The sequence below is a fragment of the Anopheles arabiensis genome, chromosome 2 (assembly GCF_016920715.1).
Source record: "Anopheles arabiensis isolate DONGOLA chromosome 2, AaraD3, whole genome shotgun sequence".
Lineage (NCBI taxonomy): Eukaryota > Metazoa > Arthropoda > Insecta > Diptera > Culicidae > Anopheles > Anopheles arabiensis.
This window is the reverse complement of record NC_053517.1, coordinates 66,906,666-66,917,396: the sequence shown is the minus strand read 5'-3', so window position 1 is coordinate 66,917,396 and position 10,731 is coordinate 66,906,666. Positions and strand designations below refer to the sequence as shown.

The following is a 10,731-nucleotide window of genomic DNA, read 5'->3' as shown; positions in this document are numbered from 1 at the left end:
TTCAACCAGCGCTGCCTAAAACAAAAAAAAATGTTAGAAAGGAGTTTGTAGTAAAAATACATTTTTTTGAAAAGAGGGGCATTTAGAAGGCACCTTTGCAGGGTGCCATCCAAACCTCCTCCTTGGGTTCGTTTCGTCGCTAAGCTTCTCAGCTAAATAAGAATATGCTTTGAGCGTACGTGCTTAAAAAAAGAAACAAAAGTATACAAAGTTCCAAAGAAACAAGTTCAAAGGCGACAAACACATCATCATTGCATTTCCTGAAGGTATGCTCAGCAAAATGTTTCTATGCTGCTTTTTATATTGGTACCTTGTTTTCTTAAAAATGCCTTCAACCATCTCCAAATATTCTCAATTCGTTGCGTGCTGATATTTTGATCATCTGGATTGAGAAAATTTCTGGAGTGGTTGACACAACCGTGGGGATTTTCTAGTTCCTCCAGCCCATTATAACCTTTCCAAAGGTCGGTCATTATGTTCTTCCCGGGTTGAGCATGCCGAACCACCAGATGACACAAAATGGCAAGCGATCATTTCGAGACACGCTCTAGGAAATTTCTTGAGTTTCCAGGCATATCCCACCCACAAGCCACTGAGGTCCGGAACTACTAACCCGGCTGACGTGGTACTTTCGACGTGTGATGACAGTTTCGTCGATTTCCACCGTCATGCCAGGGCCCCCTATCTTCTCTCGTGTACGATCGAATGTTTCCCAAAGAAAACTTCGGATCGTATCGTACCACGAGAGAACCGTGTTGTGGGAGAGGACAGTCTCCAACGCACAACGCCAACCATTGGTCCACTCATAACAGCAACGCACAAGGTTCCTAAGCGAAGCCCTGTGGTTAGCAAATATGGACCTGGCCCGGATGCTGCTGTTCCCACCGCATTTGTAGTCGGGACATACATAACTGTAGCCGTCGATGTCCGATGTTAGCTCCATGTCCTTTCCATAACTTTGGTACAATATTTAAAAAAATATATATATATAAAAATATTTGAAATATAAAGCGTTTTATTCAGTTTATATTGATTTGCTTAAAAATAATTTTAGAATCCTATCGTTGAACCGTGTGGATCTTAGCCGTGGATAATTTCACGGTGAAATATTTTTCCCCCCAGAAAGACAGAACAGCCGGAGAGTGAAACGGTAAACTCTCAGAATTTCACGCTTTGTTCACGGTCTAAAATAATGGTCAGCGGGAAATGATAAGGAAACGCATTTAATTAATTATTTGAGCTTCACAGTCTCAATATTTGTGAATACAATTTCCTTTGTTTTGATGTACGATAAGTAATATTATACTCATCATATCAATATTCAATGAATGTACAATAAAAAAATACTTATTATTATATTATACTAAGGTAAATGTACCAGTAATGGGCAGCTTAGTGCAGCGTTGCACTAAAACTGCTGGTACACCTACAATTTTAATTATTGTTCATGAAAGTGACATTATTTTGAACGATAAACTATCGTATTATGCTGTGCTATTTTTTTTTGCCGATTTGTATGTTTAGAGATATTCGTGAAAATAAAAACACTGTTTTTGTTCCCATTTTCGGCAGTTTGGTCCTATTTTGGGCAACGCGAATATGGGTCGGTTAAAGTTTAAATTAATGCCAATAGGTAGACAAAAATATTTAAAAACAGTGTAAAAACTCTCACTTTCCTATGATTGGTGTTGATTAGTACTTACATTATTAATTTTATGTTGCCTATTTTTGGCATTTTGCTGGCAATTTTTACAGTCATTTTAGAGTTACAAACAAAGTAGGCATTGGAAAAATGAGACTGCCTGACGGCTATTACGGCTACCGACTAGCTCACAAATTAGTAATTTTCTCTCAAGTTATTGGATTATTTATAGTAAAATTGGTGATATTTGAAACAATAAATGTGGTTTTAAGTGTCGACATACGCATTGTAGTGTTCTGATCAAGTTATGAATGAATTCAGCAAAATCAAAAGTGTGTTATTGTTTAAAGTTTCGGCGGGAGTCTACAACATTGATCTGTCAAAAATCAACATTCATCGTGTACCTGTTTTCGGCAGCATTTAAATGGAATAACTGTTTTTTTTTGTGATTTTAAAATTCTAAACGGGCTAGAATCAATTCTGCAACCATAGAATCTTTCATAAAAACCACACTTTCATCGGTTTACTGTTCTGGTTCTCTTAATAACGAAACCTTCCGAACTATTGGCTGACAGCAAATCTACCGAAAAATTGTGAACTCTGCACATTTTGTTTGATATTTTGAAAATGTTGTGTACAGAAACAGTGCAGTGTAACCACGACTCGATGCTGTCGTGGAACTGACAGCATCCGACGACCGAATGGCCGTTAAGGGCTTCGGGAGCGATCGGGCTACCGAGGGTTGGCACTCGATCATAGGCTGCTTCCCGACACACACAACAGTCTTGTAGCATATATATTATTTATATTAGAATATAGTGATTGATACAGAAGAGCCGCGTGTGTCCTTTAATATCGTCAATTGTGCACCAGTCCGAAACACAAAAGAAAAATATGCAAGGAAATGGTGTGATACTTTGAATATGAATAACAAATGAATATATCTCTCTTTAAAAATGTGTGTAGACTATTTTCAACCCATTTTGCGTAATTGCACGTTTTTAGTTATACTGCCGAAAACAGCAAACAGGTACAGTTATCCTAAATGAAAAATGTAAAAGTACTTACTCTCACATTTTAATTTCCGCAATGCTATAGTTTTCATCAAATGAGCGTTGTTCAGCTGATAGTCCTGGAGCTGAAAAATGAGAAGAACAGGGAATGGAAAAATTAGTTGGTTTCCAGACTTCGCCACGATTACAATGCTTCTTCCAGAGACTGCGTAACACAGTATCTTTAGGAAATTAATGTAAAATATACATCCAACCCCTGCAGTTTAACTTTGCAACGGCTGTTCCTATATGAAATTACTAAACAAGCGGTGGGCATGACGTGAAATAAATAATCAGAAAATAGAGTTTTCTTTCAAAATTAAAAATCTAAATCTGTGATGATAGTGCGGATTGGGAGTTGTTTATGCTGAGCATAAACAGTGAATTGGTAAATTTGGAATTTAACCGCCAAAAATAATGCTTTTGCATTTGAAGCTAGTGAAACATAAACAATCCACCAATACATTATTCTTTTTAGGCTCAACAACCATTGTCGGTCAAGGCTTCATGTACCACTTGTGGGGTTGGCTTTCAGTTACTTTTGGATTTCCTCCTATCCCGCTGCGCAAAGCGATCGAAAACTTCTCAAACTCAAACTGCAAACATATTTCACAGCGCATGGCTGTGAAATATTTCGCATTCAAACTTGTTGCAAATTTATGAATGAAATATTTCGACATTTTCAGCGCTGAAATTTTTGGATTAATATATTTCTTCGATCGGAATCCAAGCGTTTTCCCTGACATTACTGCTCGCTTTTTCGATCGCTTTTGGCGGAAAGCGATCGAAAATCCGAGCTACAAAACTGCTCGATTTTGTCGTGCGGGATAGCACACATACGGGGTCTGTCCTACCGTATCGCGGCACGATCCATTTGTGTCTTCAATCCATGTTGAGCATGTTGTTAAGTTTTACGAGTTGACGACTTTTCCACGAAACTGGCCAGCTCGCACGAGTCCCGTTGAACATGGCATTGCGAGTAATATCATTTCCGCTAAATATTCCCGCTGTGCAAAGCGACGGAAAAAATCATCCCGCTTTTAATGGGTACCCGTGTGATATAGCAGATGCCCCAGCACGTGCAATAGGTTGTTGATAAAGTTCCTTCTACACATACAGTGGAATGTGTGTCCGCTTTACATGCACAGTGAAATACGGTCCCGCACGACAAAATCGAGCAGTTTTGTAGCTCGAATTTTCGGTCGCTTTCCGCCAAAAGCGATCGAAAAAGCGAGAGATCCCTGCGCAAAGCGATCGAAAACTTCTCAAACTCAAACTGCAAACATATTTCACAGCCCATGGCTGTGAAATATTTCGCATTCAAAATTTTGTAAATTCATAAATGAAATATTTCAAAATTTTCAGGGCTGAAATTTTTGGATTGAAATATTTCTTCGATCGTGCGGGTATGTCAGGGAAAACGCTTAGATTCCGATCGAAGAAATATTTCAATCCTAAAATTTCAGCGTTTAAAATTTCGAATTATGTCATTTATAAATTTGCAAAAATTTTGAATGCGAAATATTTCACCGCCATGAGCTGTGAAATATGTTTGCAGTTTGAGTTTAGAAGTTTTCGATCGCTTTGCGCATCGGGTAAGTCCCGGGCGATCGAAGTTTCGCTAAGTGTTGAAGTGTTGTGCACATTGAAATGAAGCTGCGCTTTTGTTTCACCATTTAACTTAAATGTGTGGTGTGCGCTGCTTTATTTCAATGTTTTTTTTGCTGTATTGAACATCAACAACGAGATTCACGCAGTTAGACGGCTATTTGAAATACGACGATTTTTTTTATATAATGAATGTGTGTGGTTTGAAGCAAGATTCTGTGAAGCTATGTAATTAAATGTGCTTTTATTTTCAATAAAAGTGATAAAATATAAACCGAGTTTGATGTGTTTGAGTTTTTGTTTCGATTCGGGTGCACCAAGTCCGTGTGAAGCAAAGCGTACAGCGCGCTACGAAAGAAACGAGCGGGAGGGGGTGTCAGTCCAGCGCAGCGCAATTCGCTGGAATCAAGTGGGTAGGGGTACCAGTTCAGCGCTGCGCAAGCCGAAAGAAACGGGAAGGAAGGGGTATGATGAAACAGCGCGAGCGAGCGTTCTTTACAGCGAGAGCGCCTCGTGTATTTTAAAGGCAAGCAAGAGAGCGCATTCTCCCCGTGGTAGCGCTCCATCCGCCATTTTTAATTTCGAGCCCAAAACAACGGACTTCGGATCCGATCTCGGGCCGGACCCCCACCGCGTGTTTCTGCCTACCCCTCGCCTGAAAATTTCGTTCTCTTTGTCTGTCGGGTAATCATTTCATTTTGGTTTTGACTTTTGGGGAGGTTGTAAAGTACAATTTGTCTTGTAGAATGTGAGATGCAAAAAAATTCAACTAGGCTACAAACGCTTTCGATAAGTCGTACCTATTGGATATTAACTGATTTTCTATGATGGGATGATTATCAAAAAAAAAAAAAAAAGAAAAAAAAACAGATGTGGCTCCAATCGAATATCAAAGATGTAACATACTAAGGTCGGAGCCGTGCAGATCCGTTCGGAGCAATTCGGAGCCGATTGAAGCCTTTACTCGGCAGTCAGAGGCATTAAGATCGGTAGGACCGTCAGAAATGGTTCCGACTCCAGACTAGCCACTCTGTGCGACAACCGATGACTCCAACGGTTCCGAATGACTCTAGATGGCTCTATAGGCTTCGGACGGCAACGAGCGAAACTGTTGGTTTAACAATCCATCACTAGTTGTTGCAAAGTTTCCAAGTGTTTAGTTCAGTTCAGTGTTCCAAGTTCATTCCTATTTCGTTTCTAGACAAACGCAAATCTGTTTTTCCATATATAATGTGCAATCGAGTCTGCACAAAATTATGCTAATATTCAGAATTTAATCGAAACATAAAACGTATGAGTTTGCATTCGATTTAATGTTTCTTATGGGTCTCGGTTTTCTGTACGTACGTGTAGAATAAGTTTGTTAGATGTTATGGGAACATTAATGTTAATTTAGAAAAATATAGCGACACAATGATTGTTCTTCTCTGGAACATTGAATACACTTCGACAAATATTAATAACAGATTTTGCAGTGCTTTCAGTACTTCTCAAAATATTCTCGCGGACCGCATTCATTATCGACGCGGGCCGCCAGTTTGACATACCTGGGTTACAGGATTATGCAAGATAGTTTCTGGGGTATATAATAACCTAAGAACGCAAATTCAAAGTGGTTTTAATTCCAAGTGATTAAAAGAAAATGTTTTGTTATTCAAACAGCTCCTAGGACAAATCCCGAACCCATGTTGAACCTAAAATTTTATAGAGCTTATTCTGGTGCTGGAACTGATTCCATTCCCGTATGGGTTTTAGGATTAGTCATGAGATCATGGAACTGATCCTTACCCTTTACTGATCTTGTAACTGATCCTGATAGCATACAGGTCGTGAAGTTAATCCCATTTGCATACCGGATCTGAAATATATCTAGACCTTTTAGAGTAAACGTTCCTGTAGTGGTGGTAGTATCAAAAGTGATGGTATGGCTCTAAACTGCGCTCTAAAATGCACTTGTGAAATGTTCTCTGGTCTTTTACAAAGGCTATAAAAGTTTTAAAATTGGCCATTCCATTATAGTGACAGAAACACCTCAATATTTTGTTAAATGTGTTAACATTTTCCAAAATCGTTAGGATTTCATTATAAACTAACATTTTTGTTAACGTTTTAAATGAAAATTATTATTGTTTTAACACGGCATTAATGAAATGTTATTGATTTATTGCCTTTCATTTATTCATTGCCTTTTGACAAATTTTTCGCATTTATACATGTACGCAAAACAGGGATGTTCCAAAGTGGCCGTAATTATAAAATTATAAAAAAAAAACATTTAAGATTTTTTTCCGGGATATTGTTAACATTTTGTACTGTTTTTACGAAAAAAAGCAACAGAAATGAGTTTCCTGTATGTAATTTACCCAAAAAGGCCAAAATTCGCAAATCCAACTGAGTGAAAAATCGACTTTGAAACAAACACACTCTTCCTGGCTTGGATAGACGGCAGTCTTAATACAGTTTTCTAGTCAATATTTTTATCCCTTTTTATTTATACATTTTTACGGTCAAATTATGTAAGAAATCAGTATTATGGATGTGATTCTTACTATTTATAAGAAAACAACTTGAAAACTAAGTTTCATGTATATTAAACACAGTTTTTGAGATATTTTTGTTTACCAACAGTATAGTAACACAATAAACGACTTTAGGAACCTTACCATCATCATATAGTAGGTACAACGAAGTCGTTGTAAAAATATGGCTCCAAAAACCGTACCGGCCTTGGAATTGATCCCGAACCCACACACAGAACTTATACTGAGCCCATAATGGTCCTGGAACTGATCCTGACCTAATGCAGATCTCGCGGTACTATCGTCAACCCGGAGAGCGTTTCTACATACACCGAGACTGCAGCTGAGAGATGGCTGTGAGAGAATTGACAACCGGTTTCTGACGCCGGTGTGTGTAGAAGCTCCGGAAAGCGCCGAGATGAGACTTTTAAAATGACGTTGAAAAAATCCATTTGAATCACTAAAATGAAGTTAAAAAAGTTTCTTTTACTTTTTAATAAACTTTTCGAAAACATTCATACGAAAAAGTGACTGAAACAAATAACCTTCTTTTATTAATACAGTATACGCTCGGTAATCTGAACTTGATTGAGTGCAGATTATCGAATAACGTTTTGACGTGATTTCTTATTTTTGTCACGGTTCATGAGTTAATTGTTACATTACATACATTTTCAGGTTCTTCAAAGAAGTTTATAATTTAAAAAATAGAAAGATATTTATATTTTTAATCATAGTTCCATTACATCCATACAATGGCAACCACATCGACTGTAGAAAACGCAACGCCGACTTAGTGGATCGTATAAAGGCACTATAAGTTCAATCATCCATTATTGTAGCATGTGCATTAAAGATTTTAATTGGCGCATTAGGGGCTGGTTGTCTCCCTGATTACTTGCGGCGTTTGGCATTTTTGTTTTTCTGTTTGAACAGGTCTCGCACCTGTGTGTAGCTCAGATTTCCTAATGTTTTAAAAATGTGTAGAACATTTTCAAAATCCATTAATGCTATTTTCTTGCTTCCTTTACTGATTCCTGCCCAGCAACAATGGGCAAACAGTGTTTTGGAAAAAAAACAATGTCAATCGCGCTATGAAGTATATAGTGTATTCTTGTATCTCCAGATTCCGGTAAAATGTATTGTAAAATATTTTTGCTATATTCTACATCCGATTCAAGACGTTTATCGTACTCTTCAAGTTCAGTCCTGTCTTTCAATGGGGTGAATTCAAATTGTTGTATATGCTCTTGTGGTGCTGGACCGATGACGCCAGATGACACCGAATGCTCTACGTATTGACGCAAATTCCGTATCTCACGTAACAGCATATTTGTGTCTGCCTTTGTCGCAACATCACGAAGCAGTATCATTGATTCCGGAGCGTTCAATGCCGAGGAAGAGTGAGGAGTGTTTAATTCACATTCTGTTCTTTCATTATCTAATTGTGGTGAATACAACACATTGGTGATCATTGGAGATATTGGTGCGAAGTTAGTTGAGTCATCCACGTCAACTAACAGGCAATCTAACTCTTTGCCATATTAACCATCGTTGTAGAAAGATGTTTCGTCTTTTTAACCACTGCAGAAGTTTTCCGTTTTGCTTCAAACGGTTCAGGAGAGAATGGCTCACTATCTTTCATACATGGCATACCCGACATGTCGGGTAAACCAGGTAGTGGATTTGTCGAACAGTAAAGAACAGCGGATGCTGAAGAAAACCAACATTCGCAACAGATGGTGATGGCGCTGGTTTGTTTCGTGTTCGTTTGGCTTTTCTTGGTGGGGACTTTGATGCATAAGTACTTTTTTCAGCCCTGTTTTTTTGCTGTACTTGGCAGCACTATAATATCAATACATTCCACTGTCTGAAAGGATGAAGGGCGCGGTGGTGGAAGCGACGCTGCTGGCTTCACGGATGGACCAGTCACTCCGGATGATAGTGGCACCAACGGCGGCAGCACCACAGTATCAACATATTCCACTGTGTGAACGGATGAAGGACGCGGAGGTGGCAGTGGCGCAGTCAGCTTAACGGGTGGACAAGCCACTCCGGATGATACTGGCACTGACAACGGTGGCAATACCACCGGATCAATGCCATTCGCTGGCACTGATATAAATGATGTTGGTCCGTATACATTTGTCGTTATTGTGCGGTTGCTGGCTTGACTCATCAATTTGTTTGGCTAAAACAGATACATAACGCATTACTTATTGTTTTGATTTGTTCCGTCACATAAATTGCGTGCTTCGATTACTTATCGTGTTATAAAACTTGTTCATATTAGATCATCAACCAAATCACAACTTGTCGAGGGACGCTCAGCGAAAACACCGGTTTAGATTTCTCGTGAACCAGCAACAGCAAAACAAAAGGCACATCAAGCCCCCATGCAAGATTATCCATATGCTTTCTTGCTCTGTCCAACTGAGTATGACTCTGACAGAGCTAGGTTGAAAGAAGAGGAGAGCATGTTGATTTGACGGCGTGGTGTGAAAGAGATCGAAGGCATCGTCGATACTAATAAAGAGATGGTTAACATCAAGGTCTGTTGAAATACCAGGTCACATATTAACCCCGTTTTCACAGCTAAGCGGAAGAAGAATCAGCTAAGAAAAGTGACGTCTGGATTACCGCGTGTATGTACAAGGGATGTGATTGTATGTGTGCGACGCTAGTTTCCAATGTTTACGATCTGAATGATGCGAAACAACAAGAAGGAAATTAAGTTAACATTTTCCATAAATTTAAGATAAAATCATTGTGCAGTGATTTGTGATCACATAAATTATTCATCGCGCAATGTCTGTACTATTACAATCTAATGTTCGTGGCTCATTTCATCATCTGGAAAGTGGTAAAGATACGTGGTCATATGTGATATGATATTTGATAAACTCAGTTCCTTGTGATATGTTATTCTATAATAATATAAACATCATCTCATACTACATTTTAGGTGCCTCCTAGACTAGACCGTATATATCAAACCCAATTCGATGAAATTGAATAAACGCGCCAACAGTGAGTTTGGTCACCCGTCCTAATTATATGTAGTCATTTGGTTGTGGTTTCCGTGTCGGATGGTGGTATATGATTCTCGTACACACGGCGGAAGCAAAATCACTTGTTATGATTCTATTATTTGGCGCTTCCAGATTCCATCCATCCAGAACCAGAAAAACATTACGGAACCAACGTGATTTAGTTTTTGAGCTAGCGTTATATATAATTCCGGGAGTGATGTTTTCGACGTACGGTATGATATTTGGTTTTACGAATGTATTCATTTTACTAAATTTATTTTGTCTTTTAGGGTCCGAACTACTCAATCCTGATAAAGGGCTGTATAAGCGAATTACACTACTCTTACAAGCTGAACCAAACATATTTTATAAACATTATTCGTGCGACTTAATGCAAAAATAGAACAGCTACAGTTAGTGAGTGAAACGATATCACTATCAACAGTTTAATCATCTCTTAAAACATTTAAAAGGAAATTTTACATCACAGTTCATGTATTCTACGCTTAAGCACATGTACGCGTTACTAAAGAACGTATATAGATTAATTGAATAATATTTAACATGTAGAAAAATTGGTCGCACAGTTTTTATATGTTGAGAAATTTAAGGTTAATTGTTATTAGTTTTTAGCTTCATCGTTGCTCTAGTCTTTTTTTTTTTTGTTATCGCGGAGTGAAACCTTCAAAAGGCACCCACGACTTCCATACCAGCCGTCCATGTCGTGGGTAGTGTGGGATTCATTGATCGTAACCCATCTGTATTACAGATTAGCTTACGATCAATGCGACCGCACTAAAACACTCCGCGTACCTTTTATCTTCCTTTAGGCGTTTGTGTGATCGCCCATCTTGATACTTAGTACGTCCTCCACGCTT

The 10,731-nt window shown here is 38.5% G+C and overlaps 1 long non-coding RNA gene across 2 annotated transcripts; it reads left to right on the top strand.

The window, feature by feature from the left end:
• Positions 1-9,065: 9,065 nt before the first annotated feature.
• Positions 9,066-10,335, top strand: LOC120895196. 2 transcript variants are annotated; one of them, XR_005738298.1, is made up of 3 exons: positions 9,066-9,684; positions 9,787-10,081; positions 10,144-10,335. It is a non-coding gene; the product is annotated as an uncharacterized LOC120895196 (long non-coding RNA). The 2 variants fall into 2 exon arrangements; XR_005738297.1 differs by having other exon boundaries at positions 9,068-9,684; positions 9,787-10,086.
• The last annotated feature ends 396 nt before the right edge of the window (positions 10,336-10,731 follow it).